We start from the raw sequence: 10,662 nt of genomic DNA, 5'->3' as shown, positions 1-10,662 counted from the left end.
ATCATAGCTGAGGCTGTGTAGTGCACGCCCCACACTATATAAGGCCGCCATTGAGGCGGCCTCGTGTAGTGTGTTAGCATCTGAAGCAGTGGGTGTTCTATGTCCCTTCAACACAGTACACACCGATCGTTTTTTGGCTGATTTCCTATCTTGCTGTTGTGTAGTGGTTATTGTCTGTGCCCTGACGCGCAGTATACACCACTATATTCACTATTCACTTCACTATATTTATATATCTTTAATAATAGAGCTTGCAGTCAGTAGTGTTAGGAGATAGTGCGTGCTGTCTGCGTGCTCTGTACCCAGTACATACCGCTATAATCCACCTACATAGCTGTTCTCTATTTGAGCCCAATTGCCATCTGCAGGAGTTATTGGAAGTTGTGTGTGCCTCCAGCACAGCACAGTATACATCTGTATATACCCCTTTATCTCTGCTGTTTTCTGGTTATTGTCTGCGTGCCCTGACCGCAGTATACACCGCGATATTCACCTAACCTATATAGCTAGTGATCTATCGTTAATAATAGAGCTTGCAGTCAGTAGTGTTAGGAGATAGTGCGTGCTGTCTGCGTGCTCTGTACCCAGTACATACCGCTATAATCCACCTACATAGCTGTTCTCTATTTGAGCCCAATTGCCATCTGCAGGAGTTATTGGAAGTTTTTTGCCAGACGTCTTCTTTTCAAGGTACTTTATGATAAAACTGAACACACAACTGATCCCAGTACCATCTCTGTGGAACCATCATCCAGTGAGCTTCGGGCCATGGAAGACCTGATGTCACTGTGGGATGAGGGAAACACAGATGTTGAACAGTTTTCAGAATTAATCACTCCTTGTGTATCAGTTCCGGGAGTATTATTCCCTGCCCCGGCCATGTTTAAACCTAAATCAAAAACATTCCCTTTGCTTCAAAGCAATCCAAACATTTGGGCTTTTGTAAGCCAATTAACTTTTGAAATCAAGCATCTAAATTTAAAAACACAAGAACCCCACAATCTTTCTCTTAAACATCGACAGGCACTTCTAAACCTTCAAAATAACCCTGATATAGTCATTAAACCTGCTGACAAGGGTGGCAATGTATGTATTATGGATGTGGGGGCATACAAAAAAATGTGCCTAAACATCCTTAATAACAGGGACTGGTATCGTCCAATATCCCAACTTATCATTGAGAATTCTACCACCAAATATTACCATCTTATCTTTCATGCGTACCGAAATGGCACCATAGATCTCAATACATGGAAGTACTTAAACGTAAAAAACCCACAAACCCCCACATTTTATTCGTTACCAAAATTACACAAATCTTTAGTTAATCCACCGGGTCGACCCATAGTATCCGGTTGTCAATGCTTGACTGAGAACGCCAGTGCTCTTATTGATAAACACCTTTTTCCACATGTACTATCTCTGCCATCCTACGTGAAGGATACGATTGATTTATTACGAATTTTAGACGGAAAACAACTTCCCCCAGGCACATGGCTAGTGGCCCTAGATGTTGAGTGCCTGTATAATTCCATCCCGCACTCAATAGGCATCCAAGTCATGTACTCCTTCCTTCGGGAACGGGGCTCTACTTCCCAGAACTATGATAAATTTGTGCTTCAACTTTTGGAGTTCATTTTGACGCACAATTATTTTATGTTTGATCGTTCCCACTACCTCCAGGTGCAGGGCGTAGCTATGGGCACTAAATGTGCCCCTACCTACGCCAATCTGTACCTGGGGGGGTGGGAACGACACATTTTCTCAGGTGACCAATCCCGGGACTGGAGTCATTTCATCCTGGGCTGGCACCGCTACATTGACGATATTTTGCTATTATGGACAGGTTCTTTAAATGAATTACATGAATTTTTTGATAATTTATCCATTAATCATTTTAATCTTAAATTCACGATGGAATTTAGTCAGACCCAGATCAATTTCTTGGATATATGCATCAAATTGGATAAAAACGGCGTCATTGATTCAGCCTTGTATCGTAAACCCTCAGCGGGCAATACCATTCTTCATGCGGAAAGTGCTCACCCTAAATCACTTCTAGATAGTATCCCCTACAGCCAATATCTTCGTTTGCGTCGCAATTGTTCTCAAGACGCGGACTTCGAATTGGCTGCACGGGATCTTACCACACGACTTTGCCAACGTGGCTATAGCAAAACATTGCTAAAACGCACCTATAACAAAGTCTTAAAATTGAACAGAAATCAGTTAATTTACCCCAAACCGAGATCTACCTCTCATACACCCATACGCATTATAACACAGTATTCACGTCAACATCATCAAATGCGAGCAATCCTAGACAAATTTTGGCCCTTATTAACTGCGGATCCAATAATCCACAAATATATTAAGCCTTTTCCCCAATTGACATACCGCAGATCCCAGTCCATGAGAGACCGATTAGTTACAAGTCATTTCAATACCTATCGACCTGTTAGACCCAATCGCACTGGCACTTATCCTTGTGGCCACTGCGATATGTGTCGTTTCATCCTTGGATCAGCACAGGTTACACTGCCCAATGGTTCCATTCGTACCATTAAACATAATGTTACCTGTAAAACTGTGGGGATTGTCTACATTGCTAATTGCTCTTGTGGATGTTTCTACATTGGAAAGACCAAACGCCCCTTCTTCAAAAGAATTAGAGATCACATGTTGCCCTTATCTAAACGATTATGCACTACAGCTTTAAACAGACATGTGGGTAATTCCCACAATTTTGATTCCAATAGTGTACGTTTCGCAGCTCTGGAGCATGTGCCCACTCATGCTCGGGGAGGTGAAATAGATAGGCGTTTACTTCAACTGGAAACCCAATGGATATATACTTTAGAAGCTACTAACTTTCCAGGTTTAAATGAATATATTACATTCAAACATTTTCTCTAAATTATCATTTTTCAGACTATTTATTTATCATTAATATGTTTCATCCTGAATTCATGGAATCCCTTATGGTGCACCTGATCTTTTGGAAATAGGGCCACCTACTTTCTGCCAAATTGTCAGTACCTTCACACTTTTGCATTACTGTCTTTTTTTTTTTTTTTTTTTTTCCCCCCCTTTTCCCCCCCCCCCCCCTTTTTTTTTTTTTTTTTTTTTTTTTTTTTTTTGCATTTCGGCTACATTTTATTTATCATCATTTTTTCATTTTTTCATTTTTATTATTTTCAGTTTCCAGTTTGATTACTTACCTCTTATTCAATTTTTTTTCTGTTTATACATTAATCCACTGCATCTATTTTTAATTTTTTTTTTATATAATAATTTAATATTCATTGATTTTTGCTTATATTCTCTAATTCAGTGTCATAATTTTCATTGATGTTCCGCATTGTTACGTACAAAAATTCCTTTAAATTAACTATATACTGTTTATCATTTCTGTACATTTATGTATCTGTATGGTGTCGGTCAACAGGCACAATTCTTTCTTCTCAATTTTGTCCATATGTCTCATAAGAACTGGTGGAACTTAGATTAAACAGCCATTTTCTGATTATTATATATTTAAATTAAGCCACATAGGCTCGAATACAGTGCAATATTTTCCAGATTTTCTTTTGGTCTTTTTGCTTCCTTTTGGAAGGGCCCCCCCCATCTCTTTGGGGTACGTTCGATCATTTTCTTCCTGCACAGTTTTGGGTGCTGTATGGACACACAGGTCCGGCTATGTGGAAGCCGGACCTGTTAATATGCGGGTTGCTGTGCGTGCGCGTCCGCTTCACCAGCCTCTCGGATTGACATTCTCTGTAGAGCTCTTCTGAGCCCTCTTGAATGTCTCTCCCATGTTCCCCGCTACTGCCTGTCGCGGTTTTTCTTTTGGTCTCCTAGGTCACGGAGACGCCGCCGCAGTGCATTATGGGGACTGTAGGCTTTCCTTGTGACGCGGGTGCGCGCGCATGCGCAGTTCCGCATTCATTGTCCGCTCACATCCGGCGTCGCTGATTAGACGCCGGTTGCTGAGGGAGATAAATAAGCGTTCATCACTGTTGCAGGTATGTCCGCCCTGCTGAATCCACGTGTGATGCTTTCGCCGCAAGGTCAGTTTATTGAATTAGCACATAGCCTGTCCACACAGACTAGGTTGCTGCTCCAACCTTTTTTTTTTTTTTTTTTTTTTTTTTTTTTTTTCCTTTTTCTTGTCTAATTGATTCAAATTTGTTCTGGTCATTTCTAGATCTTAGACTGACCCCTTTGGTGGCTCTGCTTAGAGCCTGAATGATTGTGGCTTTGGTACTGTTTGCTTCGCGGTACGCTTGTGCTGCCGCTTGTGCGATACAGCAACAACTGTGACTGCACTTCTTACATGTTTTTGGTAAGCAAGAACCATTTTAATTGACCAATAATTACCTTTGAGCACACTACCCAGCTGATCCTCCCTTTTTTTTTTTTTTTTTTTTTTTTTTTTTTTTTTTTTTTTATATATTCTACATCTTTTCTATCCTAGTGTTCTACCGCAACTACTTTATTAGAATTAAAATTACCTCACGGGCCTCTTGACATATTTCCAAGGACCTTTATCTGTGCAATTTTCAACTTTCCATGTGCAACATACTCTACATTTAATTCAGCACAGGTATGGTTTAATTTATTTTTATCGTTACGGACTTTCTAAACGTATTGACTAACCAATTATCCCCATGGAAGCTTTATCAAGCTCCCTGCGAAGTTTACTGATTACTAGACTTGTTTGTATGTTTGATTTGTCTCCTGCAGTCACCCTTTTGGCGGTTGTAAGTGATCGGTCCACTCTCCAATCTTGGGTGGGGTCTTCTCAGGGACTAGACGTATTTGTTTTAAATTGGTAGGTACTATTTCGCTTTTTAGACATATATATACTTTTTGTGTTATTTCTTATCCACCAATCTTTGGAGACAGTTGGGCGAGGTTGGGGACTGGGAGTGTGCTTTTAGTATGTGACCGGCTCCATTAACTTTGTTCTATTTTTTTCATTTATAGTGTACCTTGTCTGTACTCTAAACCAAACAATTTCTCTTCCACCAATTATTGGCTCCCCTGAAGAAGCCTAACGATAGGCGAAACATGTCGGGAATATTCTATCTGAACAGCCAAGAATATGGTTATCTATACTAATTGTTGGATTTTGTATACTGCTTTGTATGGTAGCTAATATATGCAATTTTGTTGAATTTGATCTTATTGTAATTTTTTTTTTTTTTTTTTTTTGGATCGCTTTTAGTGTATTACATTTAATAAAATATTCCTTTTTTTCTATACATTTATATACTCTTCTCTTACTAGTATTAGCACCGTAACAGTCCCGCCTGTCTCTTCTCGTTTTCCTTTAGTTATTGGAAGTTGTGTGTGCCTCCAGCACAATATAAACTACCCAACTGCTGTTTTACCCAACTCCCTTCAGGCCATTACCATGTCTGGAAGGCCAGCAAGGAGAGGCAGACAGGCGCGAGCCGATAAAAGAGGGCAAGCAGGCTCTGTGTCTAGAGACAACAGTGCTGGTCGTGGACGCGGTGCATTGTCATCAGCACGTGGCCATGGGACATGCTTGTCCTTCTTTTCGGCAGCTGGACATGTTGAACCGCAACATGCCAACGACTTGGTAGAGTGGATGACCAAGCCCTCTTCATCCTCCTCATCCTCTCTCACCCAGTCTCAGGGTAGTCGCAAAGCAGCTGCCAATGCATCGTCTTCCCTCCTCTCAATGTCATCATCAGTGACTCCTTGCCTAGACCCACCACGTCCTCCTGAGGAGTCTCCTGAACTCTTTGAGCACAGTGTTGGGTACATGCTCCAGGAGGATGCCCAGTGTTTTGTAGGCTCTGATGATGACACTCAGCTAGAGGAAGGCAGTAGCGTGAGCGCAGAGAGAGGGGATGCTCAAGAAGGACAGCAATCTGGCAGTCATGTTCCACAAGCTGCAGCATACTGCCAGGTTTACTACAGCGATGAAGAGGGAGGGGATGATGAGGGCACTGACTCCACGTGGGTGCCTGGAAGGAGGGAGGAGGAGGAGGAGGAGGAGGCACATGTCCAACGAGGCAGGATGCCCTCCGGGGGCCAGCTTAAAGGCAGCACACCGACTGAATCACACCGCAGAGCTCCGCCTGTGCAGAGCGCTGCCTCTGCGCGTTATTCTAAAAGTTCTTTGGTGTGGGCCTTTTTTGAGACGAGCGCATCAGATCGCACCGCTGCTATTTGCAACATATGTCTCAAGCGTATCTCACGTGGCCAAAACATCAGCCGCTTGGGCACCACATGCTTGACCAGACATATGTTGACCTGCCATGCAGCTCGTTGGCAAGCGTACCTCAAAGACCCACACCAAAGAACAAAGCGGACCTCTCCTTGCTCCTCATCAGCTGGCATCTCCAACCCCACTAGACCTTCAGTCCTCTCTGAAACCTGCTCTGAGAGGAATGAAGGTGTAGAATTAGGTGTGTCACAGCCAATTGCTTCCGGGAACTCTGCTAGCGGTACACCCACGTCCAATTATAGCAGGCAAATGTCCCTGCCCCAGCTGCTGGACCGGCGGAAGAAGTTTACTCCCAGCCATCCACATGCCCAGCGGTTGAATGCTAGCTTGGCTAAATTGCTAGCACTTCAACTGCTGCCTTTTCAGTTGGTAGACTCGGCCCCCTTCCGTGAGTTTGTACAATGTGCGGTTCCTCAGTGGCAGGTCCCCAAACACCACTTTTTCTCACGGAAGGCGATTCCGGCTCTCTACCGGCATGTGGAAGGCAATGTCCTTGCCTCGCTGGACAGGGCGGTCAGCGGTAAGGTGCATATTACCGCTGACTTATGGTCCAGCAGGCATGGACAGGGACGTTACCTGTCTTTCACGGCCCATTGGGTCACTCTTCTGGCTGCTGGGAAGGATGCAGGACAAGGTGCAGTAGTGTTGGAGGTTGTTCCGCCACCACGCCTCCAAAATGCTACTATTGGTTGTGACACACCTCTCTCCTCCACCCCCTCCTCTTCTTCTTCCTCCATGGCCTCTTCCAGTGCTCCATAGGCGTTGCAGGGGCTACGCAAGTACTCAGGCAAAACGATGCCATGCCGTGCTTGCGCTGGTTTGTTTGGGGGACAGGAGCCACACTGGGGCAGATGTTTTGTCAGCTCTGCAGGGGCAGGCCGAGAGGTGGTTGGCGCCACGCCAGCTTAAGCCAGGAATGGTGGTTTGCGACAATGGCACCAACCTCCTCTCCGCCCTCCGACAGGGACAACTGACCCATGTGCCCTGTGTAGCTCACGTCCTTAACCTGGTGGTGCAGTGGTTCTTGGGCAGGTACCCCGGCTTACAGGATGTCCTGAAGCAGGCCAGGAAAGTCTGTGTGCATTTCCGCCGATCATTTAATGCCTGTGCTCGGCTGGCTGAGCTCCAAAAGGAGTTGAACCTGCCCAAGAACCGCCTTATATGTGACATGCCCACCAGATGGAACTCAACATTGGCCATGCTGCAGCGGCTGCACACGCAGCAGAGGGCCATCAATGAGTACCTGTGCGACTACGGCACCAGGACAGGGTCAGGGGAGCTTGGTTTTTTCTCACCACGCCAGTGGGGCATGATCAGGGATGCATGCACTGTCCTGTCACCGTTTGAGGAGGCCACAAGGATGGTGAGCAGTGACAGTGCATGCATCAGTGACACTGTACCTCTTGTCCACCTCTTGGAGCATACGCTGCGTGGAATAATGGACAGGGCACTTGAGGCAGAACAGAGGCAGGAAGAGGAGGACTTCCTTGCCTCTCAAGGCCCCCTTTATCCAGACAGTGTTCCTGCTGTGCCACCCATCACACAGGAAGAGGATGAGGAGGAGGAAGAGGAGGAGGAGGATGATTGTGTCAGCATGGAGGTGGAGGCTGGCACTCAGCATCAGCAGCAGCAGTCTTATAGGGATGATTTACAGTCCCAAGAAACACGTGGACTTGTACGTGGCTGGGAGGAGGTAGCTGCGGATCATGTTGTCCTTAGTGACCCAGAGGACTCCGGACCGAATGCCTCAGCTAACCTACGCTGCATGGCCTCCCTGATCCTGCAAAGCCTGCGGAAGGATCCTCGTATTCTTCGGATCAAGGAGAGGGACCATTACTGGCTGGCCACTCTCCTTGATCCACGGTACAAGGGTAAAGTTGCCGACCTTATCTTGCCATCGCAGAGGGAGCAGAGGATGAGACATCTCCGGGAGGCCTTGCAGAAAGCTCTGTGCAACGCGTTCCCAGAGACTGGGAGGTTACAAACTCCTGGTCCTGGACAACGTGTTGCTGAGGCATCGGTCGGAAGGAGCGGTGGAGAAGGTGGCCGTCTGACTGATGCTTTCAGACAATTTTTTAGTCCGCAGCCCCAAGGTATGATTGGTTCCAGCACCCATCGCCAGCGTCTAAGTTTACATGGTGCAGGAATACCTAGGGGCAAGGTCAGACTTGGACACCTTTCCCACCGAAAATCCTCTGGCTTACTGGAGTATATGGCAGAGGTTGCAGTGTGGTGGCACCAGCACCAGTGCCTAAGGCCCAATTTTTCTGCCCCTGTTTAACAGGGGCGTTTAATTACAATTTTTGATGCAATGCTTTGCAGCAGGGCTAATTCCTGCAATAAAACTAGAGTATATGGCAGAGGTTGCAGTGTGGTGGCACCAGCACCAGTGCCTAAGGCCCAATTTTTCTGCCCCTGTTTAACAGGGGCGTTTAAGTACAATTTTTGATGCAATGCTTTGCAGCAGGGCTAATTCCTGCAATAAAACTAGAGTATATGGCAGAGGTTGCAGTGTGGTTGCACCAGCACCAGTGCCTAAGGCCCAATTTTTCTGCCCCTGTTTAACAGGGGCGTTTAATTACAATTTTTGATGCAATGCTTTGCAGCAGGGCTAATTCCTGCAATAAAACTAGAGTATATGGCAGAGGTTGCAGTGTGGTTGCACCAGCACCAGTGCCTAAGGCCCAATTTTTCTGCCCCTGTTTAACAGGGGCGTTTAATTACAATTTTTGATGCAATGCTTTGCAGCAGGGCTAATTCCTGCAATAAAACTAGAGTATATGGCAGAGGTTGCAGTGTGGTGGCACCAGCACCAGTGCCTAAGGCCTAATTTTTCTGCCCCTGTTTAACAGGGGCGTTTAATTACAATTTTTGATGCAATGCTTTGCAGCAGGGCTAATTCCTGCAATAAAACTAGAGTATATGGCAGAGGTTGCAGTGTGGTGGCACCAGCACCAGTGCCTAAGGCCCAATTTTTCTGCCCCTGTTTAACAGGGGCGTTTAATTACAATTTTTGATACAATGCTTTGCAGCAGGGCTAATTCCTGCAATAAAACTAGAGTATATGGCAGAGGTTGCAGTGTGGTTGCACCAGCACCAGTGCCTAAGGCCCAATTTTTCTGCCCCTGTTTAACAGGGGCGTTTAATTACAATTTTTGATGCAATGCTTTGCAGCAGGGCTAATTCCTGCAATAAAACTAGAGTATATGGCAGAGGTTGCAGTGTGGTGGCACCAGCACCAGTGCCTAAGGCCCAATTTTTCTGCCCCTGTTTAACAGGGGCATTTAATTACAATTTTTGATGCAATGCTTTGCAGCAGGGCTAATTCCTGCAATAAAACTAGAGTATATGGCAGAGGTTGCAGTGTGGTTGCACCAGCACCAGTGCCTAAGGCCCAATTTTTCTGCCCCTGTTTAACAGGGGCGTTTAAGTACAATTTTTGATGCAATGCTTTGCAGCAGGGCTAATTCCTGCAATAAAACTAGAGTATATGGCAGAGGTTGCAGTGTGGTGGCACCAGCACCAGTGCCTAAGGCCCAATTTTTCTGCCCCTGTTTAACAGGGGCGTTTAAGTACAATTTTTGATGCAATGCTTTGCAGCAGGGCTAATTCCTGCAATAAAACTAGAGTATATGGCAGAGGTTGCAGTGTGGTGGCACCCGCAGCAGTGCCTAAGGCCAAATTTTTCTGCCCCTGTTTAACAGGGACATGTAATTACAATTCTTGATATAATATTTCACAGGAGGGCCCCTTCCTGTGCCCACCCAGAGTAATGTGAGGACTTATAGTGTTGTGGCACCAGCACCACAACCACCAAAGGTAAATTTTTCTACCACTGTTCAACAATGGCATGTAATTACAATTCTTGATATAATCGTTCACAGCAGGGCGCTCCAGCGCCCACCAAGAGTCACTTTGAGGGCTTACAATGTTGTGGCAAAACCAACACCTTGTTCCGCCATTTCTGCAGAGCATATAGGGCAGGCCCCTACTTTCAAACATCCAACTTACAAACATCTCCTACTTGCAAACGCAAGGAGACAGCAGCAAGTGAGATGAAAAAAGATGGACGACAAAACAAATTATACAGGGGTGATAACCCTTCCCTATGTTTTCCAAAAAGCTTAAAAATAGTTTTTTTGACTGGAGCTACACTTTAAAAATGTACCAGTTGAAAATGACAAACAGATTCAACTTAACACAACAAACCTACACAGTCCCTGTCTTGTTTGCACCGCCTGTATACTGCTGTTCTGAGTATATAGGGCCTGGGGGCCACACGCATTTCCTTTTTTTAATATGGGTACAGGGTTCCCCTTAATATGCGTACAAGACCCAAATAGGCTGGTAATGGGCAGGGAGGGCTACCCATGCCATTTTTCTGAATGATTTACAACCAT

The 10,662-nt window shown here is 45.4% G+C and overlaps 1 long non-coding RNA gene across 1 annotated transcript; it reads left to right on the top strand.

Annotated features, from left to right (window-relative positions):
• Nucleotides 1-4,002: 4,002 nt before the first annotated feature.
• On the top strand, nucleotides 4,003-4,540 carry LOC143934894 (uncharacterized). Its single transcript, XR_013263421.1, has 3 exons — nucleotides 4,003-4,070; nucleotides 4,208-4,345; nucleotides 4,478-4,540. It is a non-coding gene; the product is annotated as an uncharacterized LOC143934894 (long non-coding RNA).
• Nucleotides 4,541-10,662: the final 6,122 nt, after the last annotated feature.

This window comes from Lithobates pipiens, unplaced genomic scaffold (genome assembly GCF_037356315.1).
Source record: "Lithobates pipiens isolate NorthernLeopardFrog02 unplaced genomic scaffold, aLitPip1_a1.2 Scaffold_28, whole genome shotgun sequence".
In the NCBI taxonomy this organism is placed as follows: Eukaryota; Metazoa; Chordata; class Amphibia; order Anura; family Ranidae; genus Lithobates; species Lithobates pipiens.
This window is presented reverse-complemented; position numbering and strand designations above follow the sequence as displayed.